The 23,170-nt window shown below is 56.2% G+C and overlaps 1 non-coding gene across 1 annotated transcript; it reads left to right on the forward strand.

Moving 5' to 3' along the window:
- The first annotated feature begins 2,432 nt into the window (after positions 1–2,432).
- TRNAC-GCA lies at positions 2,433–2,503 on the forward strand. Its single transcript has one exon. It is a non-coding gene; the product is annotated as a tRNA-Cys (tRNA).
- The last annotated feature ends 20,667 nt before the right edge of the window (positions 2,504–23,170 follow it).

Genomic DNA, 23,170 nt, shown 5'->3' on the forward strand with positions numbered 1-23,170 from the left:
ACTCGGATGAATATCTCGGCTCCAAAAACTTGCAGTTCTCCCAGTCAACCCTCCAGGACCTAAACAACTCACTTTTCGCCCATGAACAGTTTGTGTCAATGGATTCGTTTGATCAAAAACTTGAGATAAGGGGTATGCGCCAAAAAAAGGTCTCATAAGTAGTTATTAATAAAATCGAAGTTGAAGTTGGAGTTACTAAAGTATGGGGAGTCGGTTTCGATTGACGTATGAATACTCGACGGATAGTTTTTTGAACCGCATGTTGTAAACGACCAAGAGCCAATTTGAATTGATCTTGTAACAGATCTGCAACCGAACGAATACGTTTATTTTTCAAGTGATTCATATCGTCATTGTCAAGTATACCCGTTCCAAATTTCATTCCAATCAACTGATCCATAGCGGCCAATACATCTCGTGGTAACAAGAATGTATTGTTCTGAGGTATATCAAGATTCCGTCTCCGATTCATATTTCGTCGACCAATCCTTCTTAATTCACATTTTTGTTGAAAAAATTTCTTTTGTAATTCCTTACATAAGGACTCCGAAAATACCAGGTCCCCACCTACACAAGCAAATTGTTGATAAAACTCTAAAATAGCTTTTTCTTTTGACTCAATCCTCTTCTTCTCCTTAGCATTCGGGAAAGACAAGAAAATTCAGGGTAGGAAACATAATCTAGAATTTCTTAGATTCGAACCCATAGCTGATGATAGAACTAGAATAGATATCTTTTGTTTTCTACTCACGCGAGCCCATATCCTTTCTTTTTTATCAATTGCTAATTCCGATCTGCCTCCCCAATATGATATTATAGTCCCGGTGTAGATAGAAATTCCCTTATGGTCTAATTCCGAGCGGTAGTAAATACCAGGACTTAGCAATATTTGATTGATCACAATTCGGCAGATTCCATTTATTATAAAGGTTCCTAAGGAATTCATTATAGGAATGTTTCCAATAGAAATGGTTTGCTTTTGCACATCGAAACCAAAAATCAATCTCGCAGATACATATAATTCGGAAGAATAGGTGAGTGATTCATACACAACATCCCTTTCTTTTATCGAGGGTTCTAGCAATTGATATCCTTTCGCAAATAACTGAAATGCAATTTCGTGATCTGGATCTTTAATTGTTAGAAACTTCTCAAGCTCTTCTGCCAAGCCTTGATTAATGAACCTACAAAATCCCTCAAATTGGATTTGACTAAATCCGAGTATTGTGGACATTCCCTCATTCCATTCCGGAGCATCTTAATATTAAGTTTCCTGTTTATCAAAGAACAATTCCATTATCAGCTCACTCTTCATCAACCCCTACGGATCGATCTAGCAATCATGGAATCTATATTCTGTTTACTGAATCACATGAAATTCTAGGGAACTCCACATACGTATTTCATATATGTATTTCATACATATGAATAGAGACAATTTCGACGAAAGTTCGAATTTGCCAAGGGTACAAATGGAATGAAAATGAATTGATAAAACATTCTTATAAAAAAATTATGCCACTCATAACTTATACTTTATGATATTCTAGTCAGATTGAATGATGATATTCTAGTCAGATTGAATGGCAAAGATTTCTCATTTTAACTCCTTTCTATGAATGCGATAAAGCCGTAATATAATACACTAGAGAGTTTGTTGACTTTACTTCGATTTCGAATAGCGCGCTTAGTTTAATTTCGAAAAAGAATTTGAGGGTTCCTCTTTTGTTTCAGTGTAGTAGAATTGCTAGCAAATTTAGGATTTCATTGTAGAATCCTAAAATAAAGTAAGTGCCCTTTTAAGTACATGCCAATCTAGTTATCCGCCTCTCCACATATCCCTGCTTTTCTTTTATTGTAATTTCACTTGGGTGGGTCAAGATAGTTAGCTTATACTCTATATCAGAGAAAATTTCCTTTTTTTATTCAAGATATTTAATGCTTTGAAAAATTAAAGCACGATTCCCCATAGAGATATGTACATAAGGGAGATCTTTGGATAATAATGATGTTCGGACCTGGAGTTTACCTATACACGGATTAGGTATAAAAAAAGAATCTTTTATTATGCCTTTAAAAGGAAGAGGGGGGGAATACACATTTAAGAGTCGTTTACTACTGCAAATAAAAAAAGAATTCTAGTTAATGGTTCCCATTTTTTATGAATTTTGCAGTCCTAAAAATCTACTTTTTCTCCTTTTTCATCTCAATAGAAAGAAGCAGAAAGTTTTCTAGTGTTAGCAATGTATGTTTTAACATAGAATCCATCGAGGAGAATAACCGAAACAGGATAAAAAAGAAGCAGGAATATATTTTTTGAAAAAGATTGGAAAAAAGTAAGTAGAATTAGATTCAAAATAAAAGAAAGGGGATTTTCGTAAGAAAACGTGGGTGAATACTTGCTCTTTTCTCAATTTTCGATCGGAGTTTTTGGCGGCATGGCCAAGTGGTAAGGCAGGGGACTGCAAATCCTTTATCCCCAGTTCAAATCTGGGTGCCGCCTGATCGATAAAATACTTAGGCTTATAGTACTGATCGAACTTGAGAAATTCATACTTCGCATAAGTTCGGGCAAGTAGGCTTGGCGATACTGGATTTTGAGAATCCATAGTTCTATCCTCAAACTAGGGTTTGTTTTGGCGGTAGTGGCCCAAACCATTATCACTAGGGATAAGGTAGCGTTTTCTTATTCTTTTATTATATGAATTTGAATTAGTTCTTAATTGATCCTATTTTAGAATTAAAAACTACAAAGCTAAGATCTCAGAAATCTTGGTATCCAAAGAAAGGAAAGGTCCCTAAGGGGCATTCCGCTTTTTTCAATCTAAGATTGAAGAAGGGACTCCACGAAAGACTATCAAGACTTCCTAATTATCATACATTTTTTTATCGTACATCTTATGTTACCTACATACACTAAAGTAAGGGCTACTTATTCTAACGAAAATCAGATTAAATAGGCTGATCCTAAATAAATTTAGGAGTTGTGGATAAAGTCTCTTCATTTCTTCGTAGAATGATAGAAAGTGAGATTGTAGGATTTAAGTCAAAACTAAACATAGGTAAGGTAGGTATCCAATATGTGTGGAAAGCCTTCGATGGCTTTTTTGTGAAAACATCCATTTGTATATGGGTACAGACGGTGCACAATGCCGCCATCTCCACCATAGCTCGGCTGTCGATTGACCAAATCCTAATTTTTAAAGATCTAATGTAGCCGGCCGGCCGGCCAGCCGCCCGGAAGGAGAGAACGATCTAGAGCTCTAGCGGCGGCAGCTATGGCACATGCTTCTTTTTCTATCGGTCTCGTAAATTAGCCTATTTTCATCTTTATGCAGCCGTATGAGCACTGATTCAACACCTGCTGCTGAACGGGGAAAGAACGGAAGAGACGACCGGCTGAACGGACGAGGAATGGAGGAGCGACCAGCTGCTGAAGACGTGCAGGAACGACGGAGGCTGGGTCGAGGCAGGTAGCTGAGGAGGCTGCCGGAGCTGTGGCGGCGGCGAAATCCTGCTTGCTGCTTCAGTGGCAGGATGCGACGAAAGTCCGGGCTACCGGGGAAGAGGGGCGCGACGGGGAAGGCCTGGCCGGCAAGGGCGACCGAAGGAGGGCGCGACCGCGGGGAAGGCCTTGCCGGCGGCTGGGGTTCCCGCATCGGGCCAAGGTTGGGGAGGCAGGGGGTCGGGAGAATGGATCGAGTGAGAAGGGGAGCGGGCAGATCGGAGAAAAATAGATCGTGCTAACGAACAGTTTTTTACTTGGCGGTGGCAAAATGGGTGTAAATTCGTCTGCTTCCAGGAATCTTTAAAAGAGGTGCTCAAGTTTTGGACTCCATTCTGAGTGACTCAAATTTGTGTATCCATTCTAATTGACTCAAATTTGTCTATATACACGTAATATTTCGGCACTTAATATGAGATGGAGGAAGTACAAGAAATCTTACTAGCTTTTCAAATCTAACTTTTTGGAGTTTTTGCGTTCGGCACTGCTCCATGATGAATTTCCGAACATGCCATTCTATCTCTATGGTCCCCACCAATACATCTGTTGTTGTTCTCGACAACAATTAAAGTAAAGGATGCTAATGCTCGATGGCACAAGTGCGGATATAAAAGTAGGGCGTGTATGTCGCCTTATAGCGAAGGTCGCCGTACACTTGAACAAGTTGACACGTCGATATTTTTTGAATAGGTTCGGTCGACCCTGCGGGTGCGACTTAATCCTATGTTAGGAAAACCTCCGAGGGGGTTGTTAGCCAAGGGCTTGGGCCGAGCGGATCTTACCAAGACACCTTTTAGCGAGAGATTCGTCGGGGCCGCCTCGTACTTGGACTGAACGCGTCTTTCCAAGTATCGACGTTAGGATACCCTCGAAACTCTAATCCAACTCCTTGTCCTTCGAGCCCGTGCCAACCAAGGTTAGCTCGGAGGCTCGAAACTAGAGTCCCCTAGAAGGCTGTTAGAATTAATCTTGAGTTTGAGTTCTACTAGGATTAGGTGAGTTTGAGAGTGCTAGTCCAAGTAGGATTAGGAGTCATGGCCGTGTGTGAGCCAGGAGTAAAGCTAGGTTCAAGTACGAATTGGACTTGTAGTCCGAATAGTACTAGGTGTGTCCTGGCCGTGCGTGTATAAATACACGGATAGTCAGAGTAGCTTGTAATAAGAGTTGTGAGTTTTGAGTTCAGAGAAATAAAGAAAGAGGGTACGTCACGTGCCCTTGGCAATAATCCGGTGATCGTCGTGTGCGTGTGCGTTTTCATGTGATTGATCCTTGGGCAAACCCAACATTTGGTATCAGAGCCAGATCCAAGATTTGAAGACGCGCTTGCTCCGGGGAGGTGATGTGCTAGCGCCTCGGGGCGGGCATCTACGGCGGAGCGGCGTCCGTGGATCAGGGTGGTGATCTGCGGTTGTGCAACGGAGTAGCGTGGAGTGGATTGGATCGAGTTGTCATCGAGGTGGGCCGATCTTCCAGTAACGGGAGATCATAATACTGATCGCCGGAAAGTACTCGGCATCAGGGCAAACTGTTGTAGGCAAGCTCGTGAGGAGTTATGTGTTTTAGCGTCAGCGTCCGTGAGTCGTGGTTGTGTCCAAGTGCTCGTCGGTGTGAAGCTCTGTTGCAGCGGAAGTGCGTCATGGTCGAAGGTTGTCCGGTATGGTGTGTCATCGGAGCAAGAGATCGACATGCGTGCAGACGAGGTGGCATGTGGTCATCTGCGTGTCTCGACGAGACGATCAAGCTTGGCGTGTAGTGGGATCATGACCAGTTTAGTTGAGTTCCTGCGTGAGATTAATGGTGTGTCTAATCTGCACGTAGCACGCGAGATGTGTCCGCGTGGGCTGGTAGTCCGGATCATGCATTGAGTTGAGTCGACGAGTCGTGAAGCTGAAGAGAACCAAGATCAGGGAGAGCGCTGAAGCCAGCAACTTCAAGATTAGGAGGAGATTGTTAGAATTAATCTTGATTTTGAGTTCTACTAGAATTAGGTGAGTTTGAGAGTGCTAGTCCAAGTAGGATTAGGAGTCATGGCCGTGTGTGAGCCAGGAAGCTAGGTTCAAGTACGAATTGGACTTGGAGTCCGAATAGTACTAGGTGTGTCCTGGCCGTGCGTGTATAAATACACGGATAGTCAGAATAGCTTGTAATAAGAGTTGTGAGTTTTGAGTTCAAAGAAATAAAGAAAAGAGGGTACGTCACGTGCCCTTGGAAATAATCCGGTGATCGTCGTGTGTTTGTGCGTTTTCATGTGATTGATCCTTGGGCAAACCCAACAAAGGCTTTCTCGAGGCCGATCGACTTTTAGTCGAGAGTGGCGCGCGAGAGCGAACCTTAGAGGGAGCACTCTAGCCCTCTCCCCTTTAGTTTATTCAAGTGAGAGTGAATGGTACATGCCCCCATGTGGGGGTATTTATAGCCTAGGGGTATATGACAAAAGACCATGGCTATCCTTGAGGGAGAGAGAAAAGTGGGGACAAAATTGTAAAAGTGGCTCCTTGTTCCATAGCTTTTGTGTGCACCATGAGAGGGAAAGTGAGGGTTGGTCCATGGTCCACCATGGACCAAAAGCCTCATGCTACACCTTTCTTGCCCCCTACTCTAGCTCATTCCACCCTTTGACTATGGCATGAGATGCTTGGCTTGTTGACTTGTCTTCTTTTGCCATGTAGCATTGACTGCGCCACGTGGGCGTCTTGACTCATGCTTGGGAAATGTTGACTTAGTCGTCGCCAAGTAGGATTTACGGCCCGGCCCATATAAGGATTTTATTTTACTACAACAGTAGCCCCCTTGAGCGGGAGGCATTGAGAATGCCTTCGGGTCAACCTTCGATGCGAGACTTTTGATCCTTTTTCTCGTTCTTGTATTTATGATGGTGTCTTTGAAGGATTCCATGGCGAGCTTCCCTGTGAGAAACGGAGGCACTTGGTGGTTTTCCTGTAAAGAACAGGAGCCTTGGAGGCGTTTTGGGGAAATTCCATTCCTATGGCGATTTTTCCTGCGGGAAATCGAGTTTCGGGAGGTATTTTAGCAATAACTTGGACCACAGGGGCCTCTCTGCGAGAAAACCGGCGTCCGGAGGACTTTTTTTGCAAAAATCAGGGGCCTTGCGGGCCTCCCCGAAAATTCCGAGGTCTTATTGGTAATTTTCCCGAAATCTTGGGCCTTTTTGCAATATCTCCGAACCCTGCCGGCTTCGCGGGCTTGCTGGGCTGGCTTTGCGCGCGCGGACGTGTGTTTGGGCCGAAGTTTGGGCTGTGGCGCGCCACCCTTTTTTTTGCGGGCCATCTTTTTGGGCACTGCTGGGCCGTGGCCCAGCCAGGCCCGGTACCGGTTCAGGCTTTAGTAGGGAAATTGGACGGTCCCGAAAGACCGGGATCCCTAGATCCAAGGGTTTGGAACCCTTCTTCCTCCTTCGTACGGGGGAGGAAAAGTGGCCGAGCCCTAGCCCTCTTTTCCTCCGTCCTGGACGTGGTGACGCCAGCGCTGGTCGTCTGGTCGGGGTGGCCAGGGGAGCCACCCCCCCTGCTTCCTTTTCTTCCGTCTTCCTTTTGCAAAGTTGGGACCCTTGTTTTTTCCTTGCTTTGGACAGGGCATAGGACGGCGAGGTGTCGCCCCGCCATTGGCCCGACTCGGACGCCTAGGAGCTCTGGCGGCCTATAAAATTGCACCTCCGTCCACTGGAGAAGCCTACACCATGCTTGTTTGATTTGTCCGGCGTCGAAGATGAGTTCGGCGGCGCCCGATATCTCTTCGAGAGGTTGGTGTATTGTAGGCGCTCCGCAGGGGCAGTAGCCACTTGCTAGCAACGACGGAGGTCGAGTTGGTTGCCAAGGAACCGCCGAGGAAGCTTCTTGTCATCGAATCTTCGTGGGGGCGCGGGGTGCATCCGAGGCCGCTAGGAGCGAGGTGCCGATCGTGCCTCCAAGTTCACCTGGGAGACCCTCGTCGTCGGCCGCGTTCTTCCTGCTCCTGTGTCGCATTAGTGCCACCCAGGGTGCCACCGCTACACGACGCGTGGGTCGCATCGCTTGGTTCCTGTAAGGATCTCATCCCGACCGGCAACGTGCAGGCCGCCCGGCAAGCTACCAGCCCGGCAGGGCTAGCGGGGCTTCGGGGAATAATCCTGCCTGGGCACCTCCCGGGAAGGCGCTTGCCGGGAGGAGGCGTTCCCGGGCACAGGTTTCCGCCGCGAGGACGGGGCTGAGTGAACAGAGCAGCAGGGCCACGTGGGCGCGCGGCAGGCGCCTGGTGTGCAGGGTCGTCAGGACAAGGAGTGAGGCGCACGGCGTATTTAATGAGCCGACAGGAGGGAGGTTATCCGTCGAGTCAGGCGAACAGTGGCTGTCCAGGGCTAGCTTTTAGGCCTTAGACCCCTAGCCGCGGGGTTTGCGCTCGTGCATGCGTGCCAGCGCACTGAGGAGGAGCTGCCCAAGCTCCTTGCTCGTCACTTGTAATCCATGCACCGTGACACCTGTGGTATCCCCTTGGCTATAAAAGGAGGACCCTCGCCAACGGTCAAAGGGTTCAGTCTTTGGTTCGTTTTTCCAAACAACTCATAGTTCTGCACTAGCGATAGCCCAGAATAGTAAGGAGCACTTAGCCAGAAAGGGAGCACCCGGGGACCCTTCCCCGGCAACTTGTAAACACTCGATCTATGGATAATACGAGCTCAGACAAGCAGGACGTAGGGTTTTACACCGCAAGGTGGCCCGAACCTGGGTAAAAAGAGTGTGCATGTGTTCTTGGCGTGTTCATAGGCTTTGCATTGGCCTCGCCAGTGATCACCGGAGCGATCCCCGTAGCCCACTACCGAACCTAAAAGGGGTGCCTGCGCATCCCCGGTGTCGGAGCCCCGTGCGACGACATCTGGCGCGCCAGGTAGGGCGCGCGTGAGGAGAGCTCGTCGGTGACTGCCGGTGGCAGCGTTTACACCAATATTGGCCTCGTCTTCCTCGATGACAGAGCCAACCACCATGCCTCCCAAGCATGCTGGTGACCCTCGGATCGACCCACGTGACGCCCCAGCGGCACACACGCGATCGCACGACGCGCAGCCCGCGTCGCTGGTTCAGGAAAATCCTGAACCCTCAAGAGCGTAGCAATCGCAGCTGCCACCCTCACCTCATCGGCTGTCAGCAGATAACCTGCTGAGGGGGCCGACGGCCCCCAGTGCCGGGGCCAGCCGTGTGAGCGGACAAGGTGCCGCCCGCGCTGGCCAGCGAGTCGAATCGCGGGCCGAAGGCGCGCAGCGTCAGCTGCGCCACGAGCACACCGCGTCGCGAGCGACGCCGACGGGGTTGCACCACGCGCACCCGGGTGCGTCCGGGGATAGAGCGGAGGGCAGCCGCTCGGGAAACCGGCAGCCTCCCGCGTGAACCCCGTTGGAGGCCATCATCGCCGCGCGGGTCATGGTGTGGTACGAGCTGCAGCAGGGCACGCCGGCGCACGAGGTATGGAGCGAGGAGCTGGACACGCTCCTCGCGCTCGCCGCCCAACAGCCACAGGGCGAAGGCGGCCCGGCAGGCTCAGGCCGCAGGCAGAATCCGGGGCACGGAGACGCGCCCCGCGCCTCGCGACAGGGGGAAAAGCCTCCCTAGCAGGGAGGCTCGGGAGGTGGGGACCCGGAGGGGTCCTCGGACTCGTCGCCCACCGTCATGCGAGGTGCCGCGCACGGCGTCTTGACTGCCCGTCAGCAGGAGGATCTGCACCAGCGCCTGGAGCGCCGGCGCCGGCGCGAGGTAGAGCGCCAACGCCCGCAGGAGCAGGAGGATGCTCCTATGGGCCCGAGGACGGCTGCACTGAGTTCACGCGCGAGCTGCGGCGGGTGACATGGCCCCACAGGTTCCGAGCGCCCGCGCTCGGTACATACGATGGGACCGTGAATCCCAAGGATTTCCTCCTGACCTACACGTTGGGGATGCATGCCATCGGCGCCGACGACAAGGTCAGAGCCAACTGGTTCCCCATGGTCCTGAAAGGATCAGCGAGAACCTGACTGCTCAACCTGCCTGCTGGGTCCATCGCCACTTGGGCAGACCTGCGCGAACAATTTGTGAGCGCGTTCCAGGGAGGCTACAAGCATCCGGGAACCATGGCGGAGCTGCACACTGTAGTGCAGAAGCCGGGGGAGACGCTGCGGAGCTTCGTCAACCGCTTCTCCAGTCTCTCCTACTCCATCCCAGAGGCGGAGGCTGCCGCCATCGTCAACACCTTCGCCATCAACGTCCGTGACCCCAAGATGCGCGAGAAGCTGAGCACGCATCGGATCCGGACGATGCAGGATCTGTACGCCTTGGCGCACAAGTGTGCCATGGCCGAGTAAGGGCGCTTAGCGCCCGAACTTGCAGCTAAAGCTGCCGCGAGCCCAGGAGAGGGTTCGCAGAAGAAGAGTTCCCGCAAGCGCATCGGGAAGCAAGTCCTCGCTGCGGAGTCAGGGGTTGCCGCGAGGCCTGCAAAGAAGGCCTCGCCCGGTGGCGGGTCTGGCGGCAAGCAGTGCGACTCGCCCCGCTGCCCCATCCACGCCAATTCCACCCACGACGCACAGGATTGCCGCATCCTGCAGGGTATCAAGCAGCGGCGCGAACAGCGCCACGAGGAGCGCCGAGCAGCCGGTGCCTACTTCAACTGCGGCGACATCGGGCATCTCTCCTGAGATTGCCCAAACGACCCTAGAGCGGGGTCGAAGCTTGCCGGCGGCAACGCCGGCAGGGAGGAAGCCCAGGGGGGCGCGGCCAAGCCCATGCCGGCAGGGAGCGCGAGTCTGACTGCACTGGCGGCGACGAGCCGGGCTTCCAGGAGCCCCGCGGCGTCGCCTGCATCCATGGGGGAGCTTACGCTCTCCCATCTCATGCCACGGTAAAGCGCCACACCCGTGACGTGTGCGCGCTGTTGCCGGACGCGGAGCCGCAGCAGCCGCTGAGGTGGTCGCATGCACAGATCACCTTCAGCGCCGACGATGATGAGGACGTTGCCGGAGACGAAGGCTCGCCGGGCGACAGGCCGGCAACGAAGAAGGCGCCCGCTGCCCCGCAAGAGCTTGCCGGGGAAGCGCAGGCTCCAGCTCGTGCCCCGGCAAGGGCCAGAAGCTCCGGGAGGAGGCCGCCAAGGTGAAGAAGCTGCCCCTCCAGGCCGGTGATAAGGAGCGCACCGTGACCGTCGGTGCGAGCCTTACTGCCGAATAGGAAAGCACCCTCATTAATGCCGATGTGTTCGCTTGGGAGCCGTCGGACCTTCCCGGAGTCCCTAGGGAGGTGATTGAGCATCGACTCGCGGTGCGCCCGGACGCCCGCCCCGTTAAGCAAAATATTCCCCGGCAAGCGCAGGAGCGCAAAGATTTCATCAAGCAAGAGGTGGACAATCTCAAGGCTGCGGGGGCTATCAGGGAAGTTCTGTACCCCACTTGGTTAGCTAACCCTGTAGTAGTGCCCAAGGTGGGGAATAAGGTTTGCATGTGTGTAGATTTTACTGATCTTAACCGTGCATGTCCCAAGGACCCTTTCCCTGTACCCCGTATCGATCAAATAGTGGACTCCACTGGTGGTTGCGACTTGCTGAGCTTTCTAGATGCTTTTTGCGGCTACCATCAAATCAAGATGGCGGTCGAAGACGAGGAGAAAACAGCGTTCGTCACCCCGGTTGGCTGCTACTGTTACACGTGCATATCTTTCGGGTTGAAGAACGCGGGCTACACATTGCAACGCACGTTGCGCGAGTGTTTGGGACCCAAGCTAGGCCCGAACGTGGAGGCCTACACGGACAATATCGTCATCAAGTCGAAGCGCGGGGACTCGCTGATTGATGACCTGCGGGAGACGTTTGATAACCTCCGCAGGATCAAACTCAAGCTGAACCCAGAGAAGTGCACCTTTGGTGTAGACTCGGGCCAGCTTCTGGGTTTTCTTGGTTTCGCACAGGGGGATACAAGCCAACCCGCAGAAGATAGAATCTATCAAGAAGATGGAGGCTCCCCGCAAGGTGAAGGATGTCCAGCGCCTCATCTCAAGGCTGGTCGAACGCGCCCTGCCTTTCTTCAAAGAGATGAAGAAGAGACCGAGGCGGCGTTCTAGGATCTCAAACACTACCTGAAATCGCCGCCCGTCCTCATCGCCCCCAAGCCGGGCGAGCCACTGCTACTCTAGCTAGCAGCGATTGACCAGGTGGTCAGCTCGGTGCTGGTTGCCGAGAGGGAGGAAGACGTTCCGGGGACCGAGGCGGCGGGGCAGGGGGCGGCGCGGCCCTCGGCAACCGCCTCGGACCCGGGGACCACCCCCGAGTTGGCAACTTCAGCACCGTGCAAGCGGCTAGTGCAGCACCCAGTGTACTTCGTCAGCACGGTGTTGCACGACGCCCGAACGAGGTACCCGCAGGTGCAGAAGCTCCTCCTGGGGATTCTGCTCGCGTCCCGGAAGCTGCACCACTACTTCCAGGCCCACTTCGTCACGGTGGTGTTGGGGTTCTGCCTCGAGCGAGCCCTTACCAACCGTGAAGCCACCGAGAGGGTGGCCGAGTGGAGGATGGAGCTGTCAGAGTTCGATCTGCGCTTCACCAACTCCAAGAGCATCAATAGTGCGGCCCTGGCGGACTTCGTCGCCGAGTGGACGTCGACGAGTGTAGGAGAGGAGGAGCCGGAGACCAGCCTTCCAGGCAAGCTGGACGAAGGCCACTGGGTCCTCTACTTCGACGGCGCGTTCAGTCTCCAGGGAGCCGGCGCCGGAGTCGTCATCGAGTCACCGACGGGAGATCAGTTGAGGTTCGCTGTCCAACTCAATTTTCCGAACTCCACCAACAACACGACCGAGTACGAGGGTTTGCTCGCCGGGTTGCGGGCAGCGATCGCCCTCGACATCAAGCGCCTGGTTGTTCGCGGGTACTCCCAGCTCGTGATCAATCAGGTTAACAAGGACTACGACTGCCCGCAGATGGCACCGTACGTGGAGGAAGTCCGCAAGATAGAACGCAAGTTCAAGGGTTTGCGGTTCGAGCATGTCAAGCGGAAGGACAACTTCGTGGCTGACGAGCTATCCAAGATGGCAGCAGAGCGCCGAAAGCCCCCGGCGGGGGTGTTTTGCCACAAGCAAGCGGCTGCTTCAGTCGCCCCCAAGCCGGTTGCCTGGGAAGCCCCTCCGGCAACCGAAGGAAACCCCGCAACAGCAGGGGTCCATGCCGCTGACATAGCGGCATGCGTTGGCAGGGAGACCCCTCCCTGGGCGGTGGAAATCGCCCGCTACCTAAAGGGAGGGGACCTCCCGGAAGACGACGTTGCCGCAGAGCGAGTGGCCCGGCAAGCCAAACTGTACGCCGTGGTGGACGGGAACCTCTACCGCAAGCGTGCGAATGGAGTCAAGCTCATCTGAGTGTCGCAAGACGAAGGGCGCGCGCTGTTGGAAGAGATACATCGAGGCACATGCTCCCACCATGTGGCCTCCCGGGCGCTGGCTGGCAAGGCGTTTTGGCACGGTTTTTATTGGCCCACGGCCCTGGCCGACGCGGAGCAGCTAGTGAAGACGTGTGAGGCGTGCTAGTTGCACTCGAAGAAGAGCAACCAGCCGGCGCAGGCCCTGCATGTCATCCCGTCCTTTTGGCCATTCGCGGTCTGGGGGCTAGACATCGTCGGCAAGCTGCCAAGAGCAGTCGGCGGCGACGAGTACTTGCTCGTGGCCATCGACAAGTTCTCCAAGCGGGTGGAGGTGGAACCCGTGCGGAAGGTGACCGCCCAGGCGGCCATCAAGTTCTTCAAGAGCATTGTGTGCCGGTTTGGAGTGCCTAACGGCATCATCACCGATAACGGCACGCAGTTCACGAGCGCGGCGTTCCAGGCCTACTGCGAGGGCATGGGCACCAAGATACACTTCGCGTCCGTTGCTCACCCAAGGAGTAACGGGCAGGCGGAGCGAGCCAACGCAAAAGTGCTGCGGGGGCTCAAGACGAGAACCTTTGACATGCTCAAAGGCCACGGGAAACACTGGGTTGAAGAACTCCCGCCCGTGCTGTGGTCAATCAGGACCACACCTAGTCGGGCAACGGGCGAAACCCCTTTCGCCCTTGTCTATGGGGCAGAAGCGGTGCTGCCCCTTGAGCTCAAGCACGGATCTCCCCGAGTACGCGCGTGCGGCAACTCCAGCCAACACGAGCAAAGGGTTGACGATCTGAACTTCATCGAAGAGCTTCGATGCCGGGTTATCACGACAGGCGAGTCCGTCCCTGGGGGCTCGAGAACGGAGACCTTGTCCTGCGCTGGATACAAGGAACGAAGGCCGGGAACAAGTTGACTCCGAAATGGGAGGGCCCCTTCTGGGTAGTACAGGTGACCATACCGAGGGGCTGTCCGGCTGGAAACCGAAGATGGCTTGCCGGTGCAAAATAGCTGGAATATTGAGCACTTGCGCAAGTTCTACCTGTGAAGCGGCGGAGCCCGACCCTCAAGTGATGCCGCCGATGCATTCCTCTCGAACTAGTGTAGCCGGGCAGCCCCTGCGTGTAAACCACTAGTTGTTGTGAATAAAGATAAGTGCGTTTTCCTGACTTTTAAGATTGCCTCGTTTATTTGCATGTTCCTCCTTCTTCTGTCTCCTGCTTTGGGTGCACAGAAGTGTCTTTCCATACTTGGTTGTGAGCAGGGGGCTGCCGAAGCCTCGAAAACATAAACCCGTTGCCGGATTGCTCCGGCACGGGACATGCAGTTGCCGGGCTTCCTGCAACGTGCATCACGGGACATGCAGTTGCGGGGCTTCCCGCAACGTGCATCACGGGACGTGCAGTTGCCCGGCTCCCCGCAACGTGCACCACGCACTCGCTGCGTCTGGGAAATAAAGTGCTCACACCCAAGTTTGGCATCGACCCTTCCGTGCCCGGGGGCTGGGAGGCAGGAGATTATCCATACTGCTCTGTGTTTTCGTCAATTTCGAAATTTTTTGCAGCATCTCGGGCTTGGTAAGAAACTCATGTGCAGGGTAAAGGCGGAATCTTGCGCACTATAATGCCCGTGGGCTGCCCACGAGTCGTGGCGTGTAGAAACGCCTTGTGGTGCAGAGCGACCGCACAACGAGGGACTCTCCACACTTCGAGGCCCCTGATTCAGGAGGAAGCCACCACGTGTGCCACAACAGCTTGGCATGCGGAGTGGCGAAGGCCGTACCGCACTCCAAGGGGCGGGGCGCCACACATGCTGTGTTGACCCGGCATGTGTGGTTGCAAGCCCTCCCTTCCGTCCCTATAAAAGGAGCGTCCTGGCCATGGAACAGCTCAGGGCACAGCCAAGAGGCTAAGAGGGCGGGCGGTGCCATAGAGGCGCGATGGTGGTGCATCCCATCGGCGCCCAGCGCCGACAGGTGCACCGCCGTCGCGCCCTTGCTGCATCCCCCCTCCGAGCCCACTCCGAGGGGCGTCGCAGAGACACGGTGGTGGTGCATCCCACCAGCGCTCAGCGCCGGCGGGTACACTGCCGCCGTGTCCTTGCCACACCTCCTCTAGCGAGCGTCTCCGGGGCGAGGGCTGCCACGGAAGCACTGTGGTGGTGCATTCCATCAGCGCTTGGTGCTGACGGGTGCACAGCCGCAGTGCTCCTGCCGCATCCCTCCAGAGGGTATCTCCGCAGGGAGCGAGGGTTGCCGCAGAGACACTAGGGTAGTGCATGCCATCCGCGCTCAGCGCCGACGGGTGCACTGCCGTAGTGTCCCTGCCACACCCCTCCAGAGGGCGCCTCTAGAGGTGAGGGTCGTCGCGAGGAAGCTGTGATGGTGCCGGCGCCGGCATCCGCCGTTTGCTCCGGCCCACCACCGCGTCCCTGTTGCGTCCCTCAAGCAGATTTTCCCCAAGCAGTGAGGGCTGCTGCACGTACGTCGTGATGTCTTCGCCACCCGCGTTTGCCGGTGGTGGCGAGGAAGGCACGACGTCCCTGCTGCACCCCTCGGAACAGGTTGCACCGGAAGCAAGGGCTCTTCCAAAGGCGAGGGTTGCTGCGGAGACGCGGCGGTAGCATCGTCGTCGCCGCTTGTCGCCGGCGGCGATCGTGCCGCATCCCTCAAACAGGCTTTCTCAAGGGCGGCGTGCTAGGCGAACAAGCAAACGTTCTGAGCACGAGACCGAACGAAAAGCTAAGTGCTTGAACCTGAATGATAAACCCTTTAAGAACTGAACGTAATTGAACGCTGCCTCGTTGAGGGTGCCCCTGGAACTTGCGTGTGGCCAGGGTGATAGAAGGACGCTTGCGGGGGGAGTGCGCTCCCCGTGCAGCTTCCGGGTCCGTCTCGGGAGGGCATGGCTTGGAGTAGTTACCCCGCAAGTGGAGTGGCTCGCCGCTACTGCTTGGCCCCAGGTCGGCACCGCGGGTCCGTCCCGGGTCCCTTGTCTGGTTAAGAGTGAGGCGCGCGAGTCCCCGGCAACACAAAGCACAACACACAAAGGCAAAGGGATCCACCCCGCGAGGCAGCCCCAGGAACAAGGAACAAGGATTAAGCAGAACTAAAAAGCTTGATTAACTAAGTAGCGAATGATTACATGGATTAATGAAAATGTAATTGTTCAAACGGCGCGAAGCGCCGCACTTGCAGGACGAAAACAAAAGAAGGTAAGCAAGAAAGCAGCAAGGGCCGGCAGGAGGCCGCGACAACTAGTTGCCGGCGTCTTCCGCCGGGGGCTCCAGGGATGGCTCGGGGTCCGGCTTCCTTTGCATCCGCTCGACCACCTCGTCGACGAACCCACGCACTGCCTGAGTGTGGGTGGGTTCGTCCTCGCTGTCTGACCAGGCGTCCAGCAGCGTCTCGAAGGGAAACTCCAGGTCCCGAAGGTGTATCCTCGGAAGGATCGTCCTAACAACCTCCCGAGCGCAGTTGGTGACCTCGTTGGCACCGAACTGGGCAATCCAGACGTCGAACGCCCCGAGCTTCCTCACCAGGTCGGAGAAGAACGGGATCAGCGTTGAGACATCCGTACCGTCCACCGCCGCGGCCTGGAGCTCGAACCTGGGCAGCAAGTCGCGCAGCGCCTGGGCAATCTTGAGCAGCTTCTTCTCGGTCTCTAGTTGCCGCTGCCCGATTAGCGTGCCGTGGTGGAGCCGGGCGTCATGCGCGGCCTTCTTGGCCTTGCGGAGGTGGCTCTCCATCATCACGAGCTCCGCGGCCTTGGCCGTGTTGTCCTTGCCAGCCTTGCTAAGCTCCTCCCGGACAGTGGCTAGCTCGTTCTCGAGCCGGGCCGCTCTGTCCTTGGCGGCGCCGAGCTGGATCTCGTGCCGGGCCGCTGCGTCCACCGCGCTTTCGGTGGCCTTGACCTACACCTCCAGCTTGACACGCAGGCCTTGGATCTCACCGCGGTAGTTGGCGATCAGATCGTTCTTCTCGTCGATCCGAGCCTGGGCGGCAGCAAGCACCTTGGTGTGCTCCTTCTCGGTTTCCGCTTGAACCGCCAATAGCGAGTCCAGAGCTCCCTGGAGCTCGGCGTGCTGTGTGTCCAGTCGCCGGTAGAGCTCTTCTTTCGGGGCGACCGGTGTGCTGACATCCTCCAAGGCCTCCCGGGCAAGGCGCGCCTCCTCTCTCGCGAGGCGCGTCTCCTCACGCAGCCGGGAGAGCTCTTGCCGCTCCTGTTCCACGGCTTGCCGCAGCTCGCCAAGCTGGCTCTTGTCAATTGCGTGATGTTCCCTCACCTCGTTGAAGGAGGTGACGAAGGCCAGTTGCTGGTCCTTGACGGCGTCGAGGAACCGGTGCCCTCGCTCGAAGACGCTTGGATCCCAGGTGATGGGATTCCAAGCCACCCCGGTAAGGGTGCCGAGGTCGGTGTTGAAGGAGGCAGCCGCCGCCGACGAAGCCCCCGCCGCCACCGTGGAGCTGGGCGGGAGGTTGTCCGCTTGTGCCGGAGTGTCCTGTCGCTCCTCTCCGGCAACCTCACCCACGCCCGGGGACTGCAGGGCTGGTGAGGTTGCCGCGCCCCCGGCAGGGGCTGCCCCCTGCGGGGCGGCGGGAGAATCCGTGCCAGCAGCGTCCGCGGCTGCGGGCGCGTCGCCGGGCGCCGTCCCGGTGGCGGCGGTGGTCGCCGCTGCCGCCATAGCCGGCGCAATAGGGCTTGGCGCGGGGGCCCCTTCCGGCTCCTCCGCTGCCCCCGTGACCTCGACGTCAGAGTCGAGGTCAACCACAGCAACACTCGCTCCCGGTGTGAGTGCACTCGAGCCTGCAGCGGCGAGAGGTGTGGGAAGCGGGAAGCTAGAAAGTTGCCCGGAGGCGGATAAGGGGGCTCAGGATGGTTACCTTGCGGGGCCGTTGGGCTTGCGGGGGGAGCCTCCCCCCCATCCTCCGTCCCGGCAGGGGTCTCCAGGAGGCTTGCTGCGGGCGGAGTGTCGCCTACTGTGAGAAAAGATTCGGTTACGTGATTAGCTGACAATCGAAAGTAAAAGGAAAGGAGGCAACAACGAGCTGTACCTGTTGCCGACGCCAGCTCCATCGGGGTTGGGTCGCCGGCAGGTGTGATGGTGGCGCTGCGGGCCCCAGTGCCGGCCGGGTTGACAGCGCTGCCGGCATCCGCGCGCGCCTTCTTGCTAGGCGCGGCAGGCGGGGAGTCGTCCCTCCCTCTCTTGCTGGCGCTCTCCGATGAATCGGCCCTCGGGGAATTGCGCCAGAGCACGAAGCCCCGGAAGATCCCCCGAGCGGGCGGAGCTGTGGGTGCCCGTGGGGGTGCCGCGGCCCGGGGCAACACGGGCACCGACGACGATGCCACCGCGACGTCAGGGACCGTCCCCGGTGTTGCTGCCGCGGCGGCCCTGGCAGCCGCGGCCGGGTCGCGGGCGGGCGCTGCCGGGGGGGTCACCGCCGTGGCTCCGGCGACCGCCACGGGTGCGGCGGCCGCCGCAGAGCTGGTAGCCACCTCTGTGGCGGACGCCGTCGCAGCCACTATGGTGGTAGCTGCAGTCGCTGCGTGCGCCCTTGATCTTTGCACGATCAGGGCCGCATTGTCGCTGTCCTCCTCATCGTCGTCCACGGGGACGACTGCGTAGGACACGGCAGGCTGTCTCGCCTCGTCGTCCGAGGACCGAAGGGAGGGCTAGCTTATCTCTAACTCGCCCCCGCTCTCCTCAATAACCTGCTTCCCACGAGTTGCCGGTGGGGGAGCTCACGGGGTCCGAGTGGGGGTGTCATCCATTAATCCCCACTCGTTGCAGGGCGGGAAGGAGGCGACGATGTCGTTGAGCCCCGCAACGCCGGCGTGGAGGGAGATGACACCTGGCGGGAACCCCGTAGCGGCAAGGTTGTTGTCGGAGATCCCCTTCACCCACACCTGGAGGGATTTCCAGTCCACGCCTTCGCGATGGAGGTGTGTCCTGTCCTCGGGACCCGTGTACATTCACGCGGGCCGGGAGCGCAGTTGGAGCGGCGCGACACGCGGGGTGATGAAGGTGCGGGCCACGTCAACATCGGTGAGCCCTGCCAGCCGCAAAGCCTTGATCTTCTCCACGATGGAGAGGAGATCGGCATCGCGGTGGTACCGGTCCCGCCAGCCGCTATGGGGTTGCGGCAGGTCGGTGGGCGAGAGGATGAACTACTTGGGGTTTTCTACTCGGACCCAGCACCAGTCGCCCCGCCACTCCTTCTCGATCTTCTTCTCCGACCGGACGATGAATTCAGACTTCATCCGGTCGAGGGCGCAGAACACCACCCCTGACGACATCGCACTCGTGTTATCGGTCCGAGGGTAGAAGTAATGCCGGAACAGTGCCACCGACGGTATCACCCCGACGAATCCTTCGCAGAGGAACTGGAAGGTGGTGAGGAGGTAGAGCGACGTGGGGTGAAGCTGCGCCACCCGCAGCTGGTACGACTTCGTCAGCGCGTGGAGGAACAGGGAGAACGGCGACACCAGCCCGGTGAGGAGGAAGCGCCCGAACACCGGGAAGTCATTTTCCTAGTGGTCGGCGCCCGCGGGGAGGATCAGGGTCTCCCCGTGCTCATTGAACCCGGAGGCAACGGCGTGCTGGATCTTGGCCAACGCCTAGCTATTGTAGCTGGGCCGGTAGAAGGCGAGCGAGGCCCTCATCGCCCGCTTCTTCTGGTCCTTGTCGGCGGCGGCCTTGGCGGCCCCCTCACTCTTGCTGGCCGCCGCTTTTTTGGGGGCCCTCCCCTCCTTTCGCTTCCTGGTGGTGGGGGGCGCCATGGGGAGCGGAGGCAGAAGCTAGCAAAGCTCTTGCGCGCAAGATGCGAAGAAGTTGGAAGACGAAGGCTGGGGGGCAAAGTGTTTTTCCCCTCGATGCAGCAGTAAAAACTTTATAACACTCTGCCGTTTGGTAACGGCTAGTTCCGCACCCTACGGGCGCGCTGGGATAATTGCTAATCAAAGGGATAATGGGAAGAGTGGCCTTAACTTCCCTTTTAAAAGGGGGGGGGGTTACGGCGGAAATCACGCACCCACTACTCCGTCCGTAACGGCAGGGTATGAGAGACGACGAAGAGACGCGGGCCCAAGGCAAGTTGGGACCCACGCGTTGGTTGGGCCGTAGCCCGGCAACCGACCAGGGGAGGGTTCGCCCGGGAACGGGTGTTGCCGGCTCACGCCCGGAGGCTACTGTCACACTAGTGACACCCAGGGTACCACTGTTGCACGACGCGTGGATTGCATCGCCGAGTTCCAGGGAGGGTCTCACCCCGGGCGACAACGTACAGGCTGCCCGGCAAGCTACCAGCCCGGAAGGGCTAGCGGTGCTTCGGGGAATATCCCCGCCTGGGCGCCTCCCGGGAAGTCACTTGCTGGGAGGAGGAGTTCCCGGGCGAAGGATCCCGCCGTGAGGGCGGGGCCGAGCGAGCAAAGTAGCGACGCCACGTGGGCGCGTGCCAGGCGCCCAGTGTGCAGTTTCGCCGGGGCAAGGAGTGAGGCGCACGGCGCATTTAATGAGCCGACAAGAGGAGCGTTACCCGTCTAGTCAGGAGAACAGTGGCTGTCCAGTCCTATTTGTTAGGTTCTAGACCCCTAGCAGCGGGGTTGGCGCTCATGCATGCATGCCAGCGCACCGAGGAGTAGCTGCCTAAGCTCCTCGCTCGCCACTTGTAAACCATGCACCGTGGCACCTGTGGTATCCCCTTGGCTATAAAAGGAGGACCCCCGCCAACGGTCAAAGGGTTCAGTCTTTTGTTCGGGTTTTCTGGTTAGATTTCTCTTGGTTGGTTCGTTTACAGAGCCAACTCGTAGTGCAACACTGGCAGTAGCCCGAAGTAGAAAGGAACACTTAGCCAAAAAGAGACCACCCGGGGGCTTCCCCCGGCAACCTGTAAACAGCCGATTTTACAGTAATACAGGCTCAGACAAGCAGGACGTAGGGTTTTACACCGCAAGGTGGCCCGAACCTGGGTAAAAAGCGTGTGCATGTGCCCTTGGTAGCGTTCATGGTGGATTCGTACACCTCGCATTGGCCCCGCCGGCAATCGCCGGAGCGATCCCCGTAGCCCACTGCCGAACCTAAAAAGGGCGTGCCCGCGCATTCCCGGTGTCGGAGCCCCGTGCGACGACATGTTGTCGCCGTTGGGATACGACTCGGCTTCGGCGTCTTAGGCCATGGTTACGAGCCATGGGTCCTAATACCCTTGTGAGGGTCGCAATCGATATGCCGGTAGTGATTCGGACATTTCGACCTGCCGTTCGGGAAATTGCATGCGGAATTTTCTCTCTTCGGACTTCAGGAAGCTATGCTTTCCCGCGATTATTATGGAGCCTTAACCTGGTTACTATCATGCAGGCCCGTGCGTGACGTCTCGCATACGGGTAGCACGGTTCTCCGAGGTAAGTAAGCTCATGCATAACTCGCTTATTTATGGTTCCCCTTAAATGTGTTTTAAGGAGCTTCCGGTCCTCGAGGGACTTGGTTCTACCTGATGGATGGCCTCGAGGCATGCTAGGACCCACCAAGGAACAAGTCGCTAGTAGCGACCTATGTCTGTGGACATTTTTTAGAGGATGCTCGGGCCAACGGAGGCCTTTCCGCGTTCCTCGGTGCGCGGCACAGGGGCAACGGCTCTTTTACGATGATGAGTCGTGTGAGTGTCTCGTGTCACTCTTAATTTTTCCTCAAGGACTTAGCTTTATTGATCCTTACTTCCTTGTCTTAAGGTATGGCCCGATGCGCACTTACCAGCCTTATGTAGACGTGACCTCGTTGGCGCTTACGATCCCTCGAAGTTTCATAGGGAAAAGGTCGGTTGGGTGCTGACAGTCTCCTTTTGAGAGCGGCATGGATTGCCCTTGAAGGTCCTCCTTAGGCGTAGAAACGCCGGAGTTTGTCGCCGTTCCAGGCATGGACAAGGTTTTGCCCTTTCATATTCTCGAGGTGGTATGCACCATTTCCCAATACTGCGGCAATGTGGTATGGTCCTTCCCATTTAGGGTTGAGTTTGCGCTGGAGCTTTGGGTCGACATTCTTTTTCAGCACGAGATCTCCTTGGAAGAAGGCTCGTTCCCGCACTCTTGTGTTGTAGAAGCATGCGGCGCTTTGTTCGTAGACGGTGTGCCTCATGAGGACTTTGTCACGAGCTTCTTCCACAAGATTGACGGCCGTATTGTGATGCTCTTCATTTTCGACGAAGGCAATTGGGGTGGCTTCTTGGAGCCTTTCGACCCAAGGTGAGTGGAACTCGACCTCGACGGGAAGAACTGCTTCGGCTTCATACACCAAAGAGAATGGTGTTCAGCCCGTGGAACGGCTTACGGTGGTGCTTATGCCCCAAACCACGCTACCGAGTTCATCTCCCCATGCTCCCCTTGCTTTGCTAACCGTGTGCTCTATCCTTCGGTAGAGTCCTTGGAGGATTAGTCCATTTGCCCTTTCGCATGCGCCGTTGCTCTTGGGGTAAGCTACGGATGCGAAGTGCAGCTTGATCTCAAGGCATTCACAGAATTTGATGAATTCCGCACAGTCGAACTTTTTGCCGTTGTCCACGGTTAGCTCTCGCGGGACGCCATATCGGCATATGATGTTTTCCCAGAAAAAAATTTGGATGGCCTGTGACGTGATCTTGCCAAGCGGCGCTGCTTCTATCCATTTGGAGAAGTAATCAATCGTCACCACGAGGTACTTGTAGCCCCCGTTGCGTGCGGGGAAAGGCCCGAGAAGGTCCATTCCCCAGCGTGCAAATGGCCATGTTATCGGGATGTTCTTCAGGAAAGTCACGGGCGCATGGATTGACTTAGCCATTTTTGGCAAGCTTCGCATTTCTGCAATATGGTGATTGCGTCTTGCACCATGGTGGGCCAATAGAATCCCTGACGTAGGGCTTTTGCCGCGATGGCTCTTGGTGCAAGATGGTGGCCGCATATTCTTGAGTGGATTTCCATGACGAGCTCGGCTCCTCGGTCAGGAGTTATGCATTTAAGCAATGCGGCCGCTCCTTTCTTGTATAGGATGCCGTCGAGGAGGACGTACATCTTGGCGATTTGGCTTCGCACCTTCGCAAAGCGATGGAAGAAGTTTCGGAGGGATTCCCCCAGCTTTTGTTTCACGGCGTATAGCTCGTGAGCCTGCACGGGTTCTTTGAAGTTTCCTTGAAAGTTGGCGATGAAGACCTCTTGGAGGCGCTCCCACGAGTGCCAGGAGCTCTTCCGCAGGTTATAAAACAAAGTTTGCGCCATCCTGGTGAGCGCGAGCGGAAAGAGGTTGCACATCTCGACGGGACTTCCCCCGGCGGCTCGTATTGCGGTGGA

The sequence above is a fragment of the Brachypodium distachyon genome, chromosome 3 (genome assembly GCF_000005505.3).
Source record: "Brachypodium distachyon strain Bd21 chromosome 3, Brachypodium_distachyon_v3.0, whole genome shotgun sequence".
In the NCBI taxonomy this organism is placed as follows: Eukaryota; Viridiplantae; Streptophyta; class Magnoliopsida; order Poales; family Poaceae; genus Brachypodium; species Brachypodium distachyon.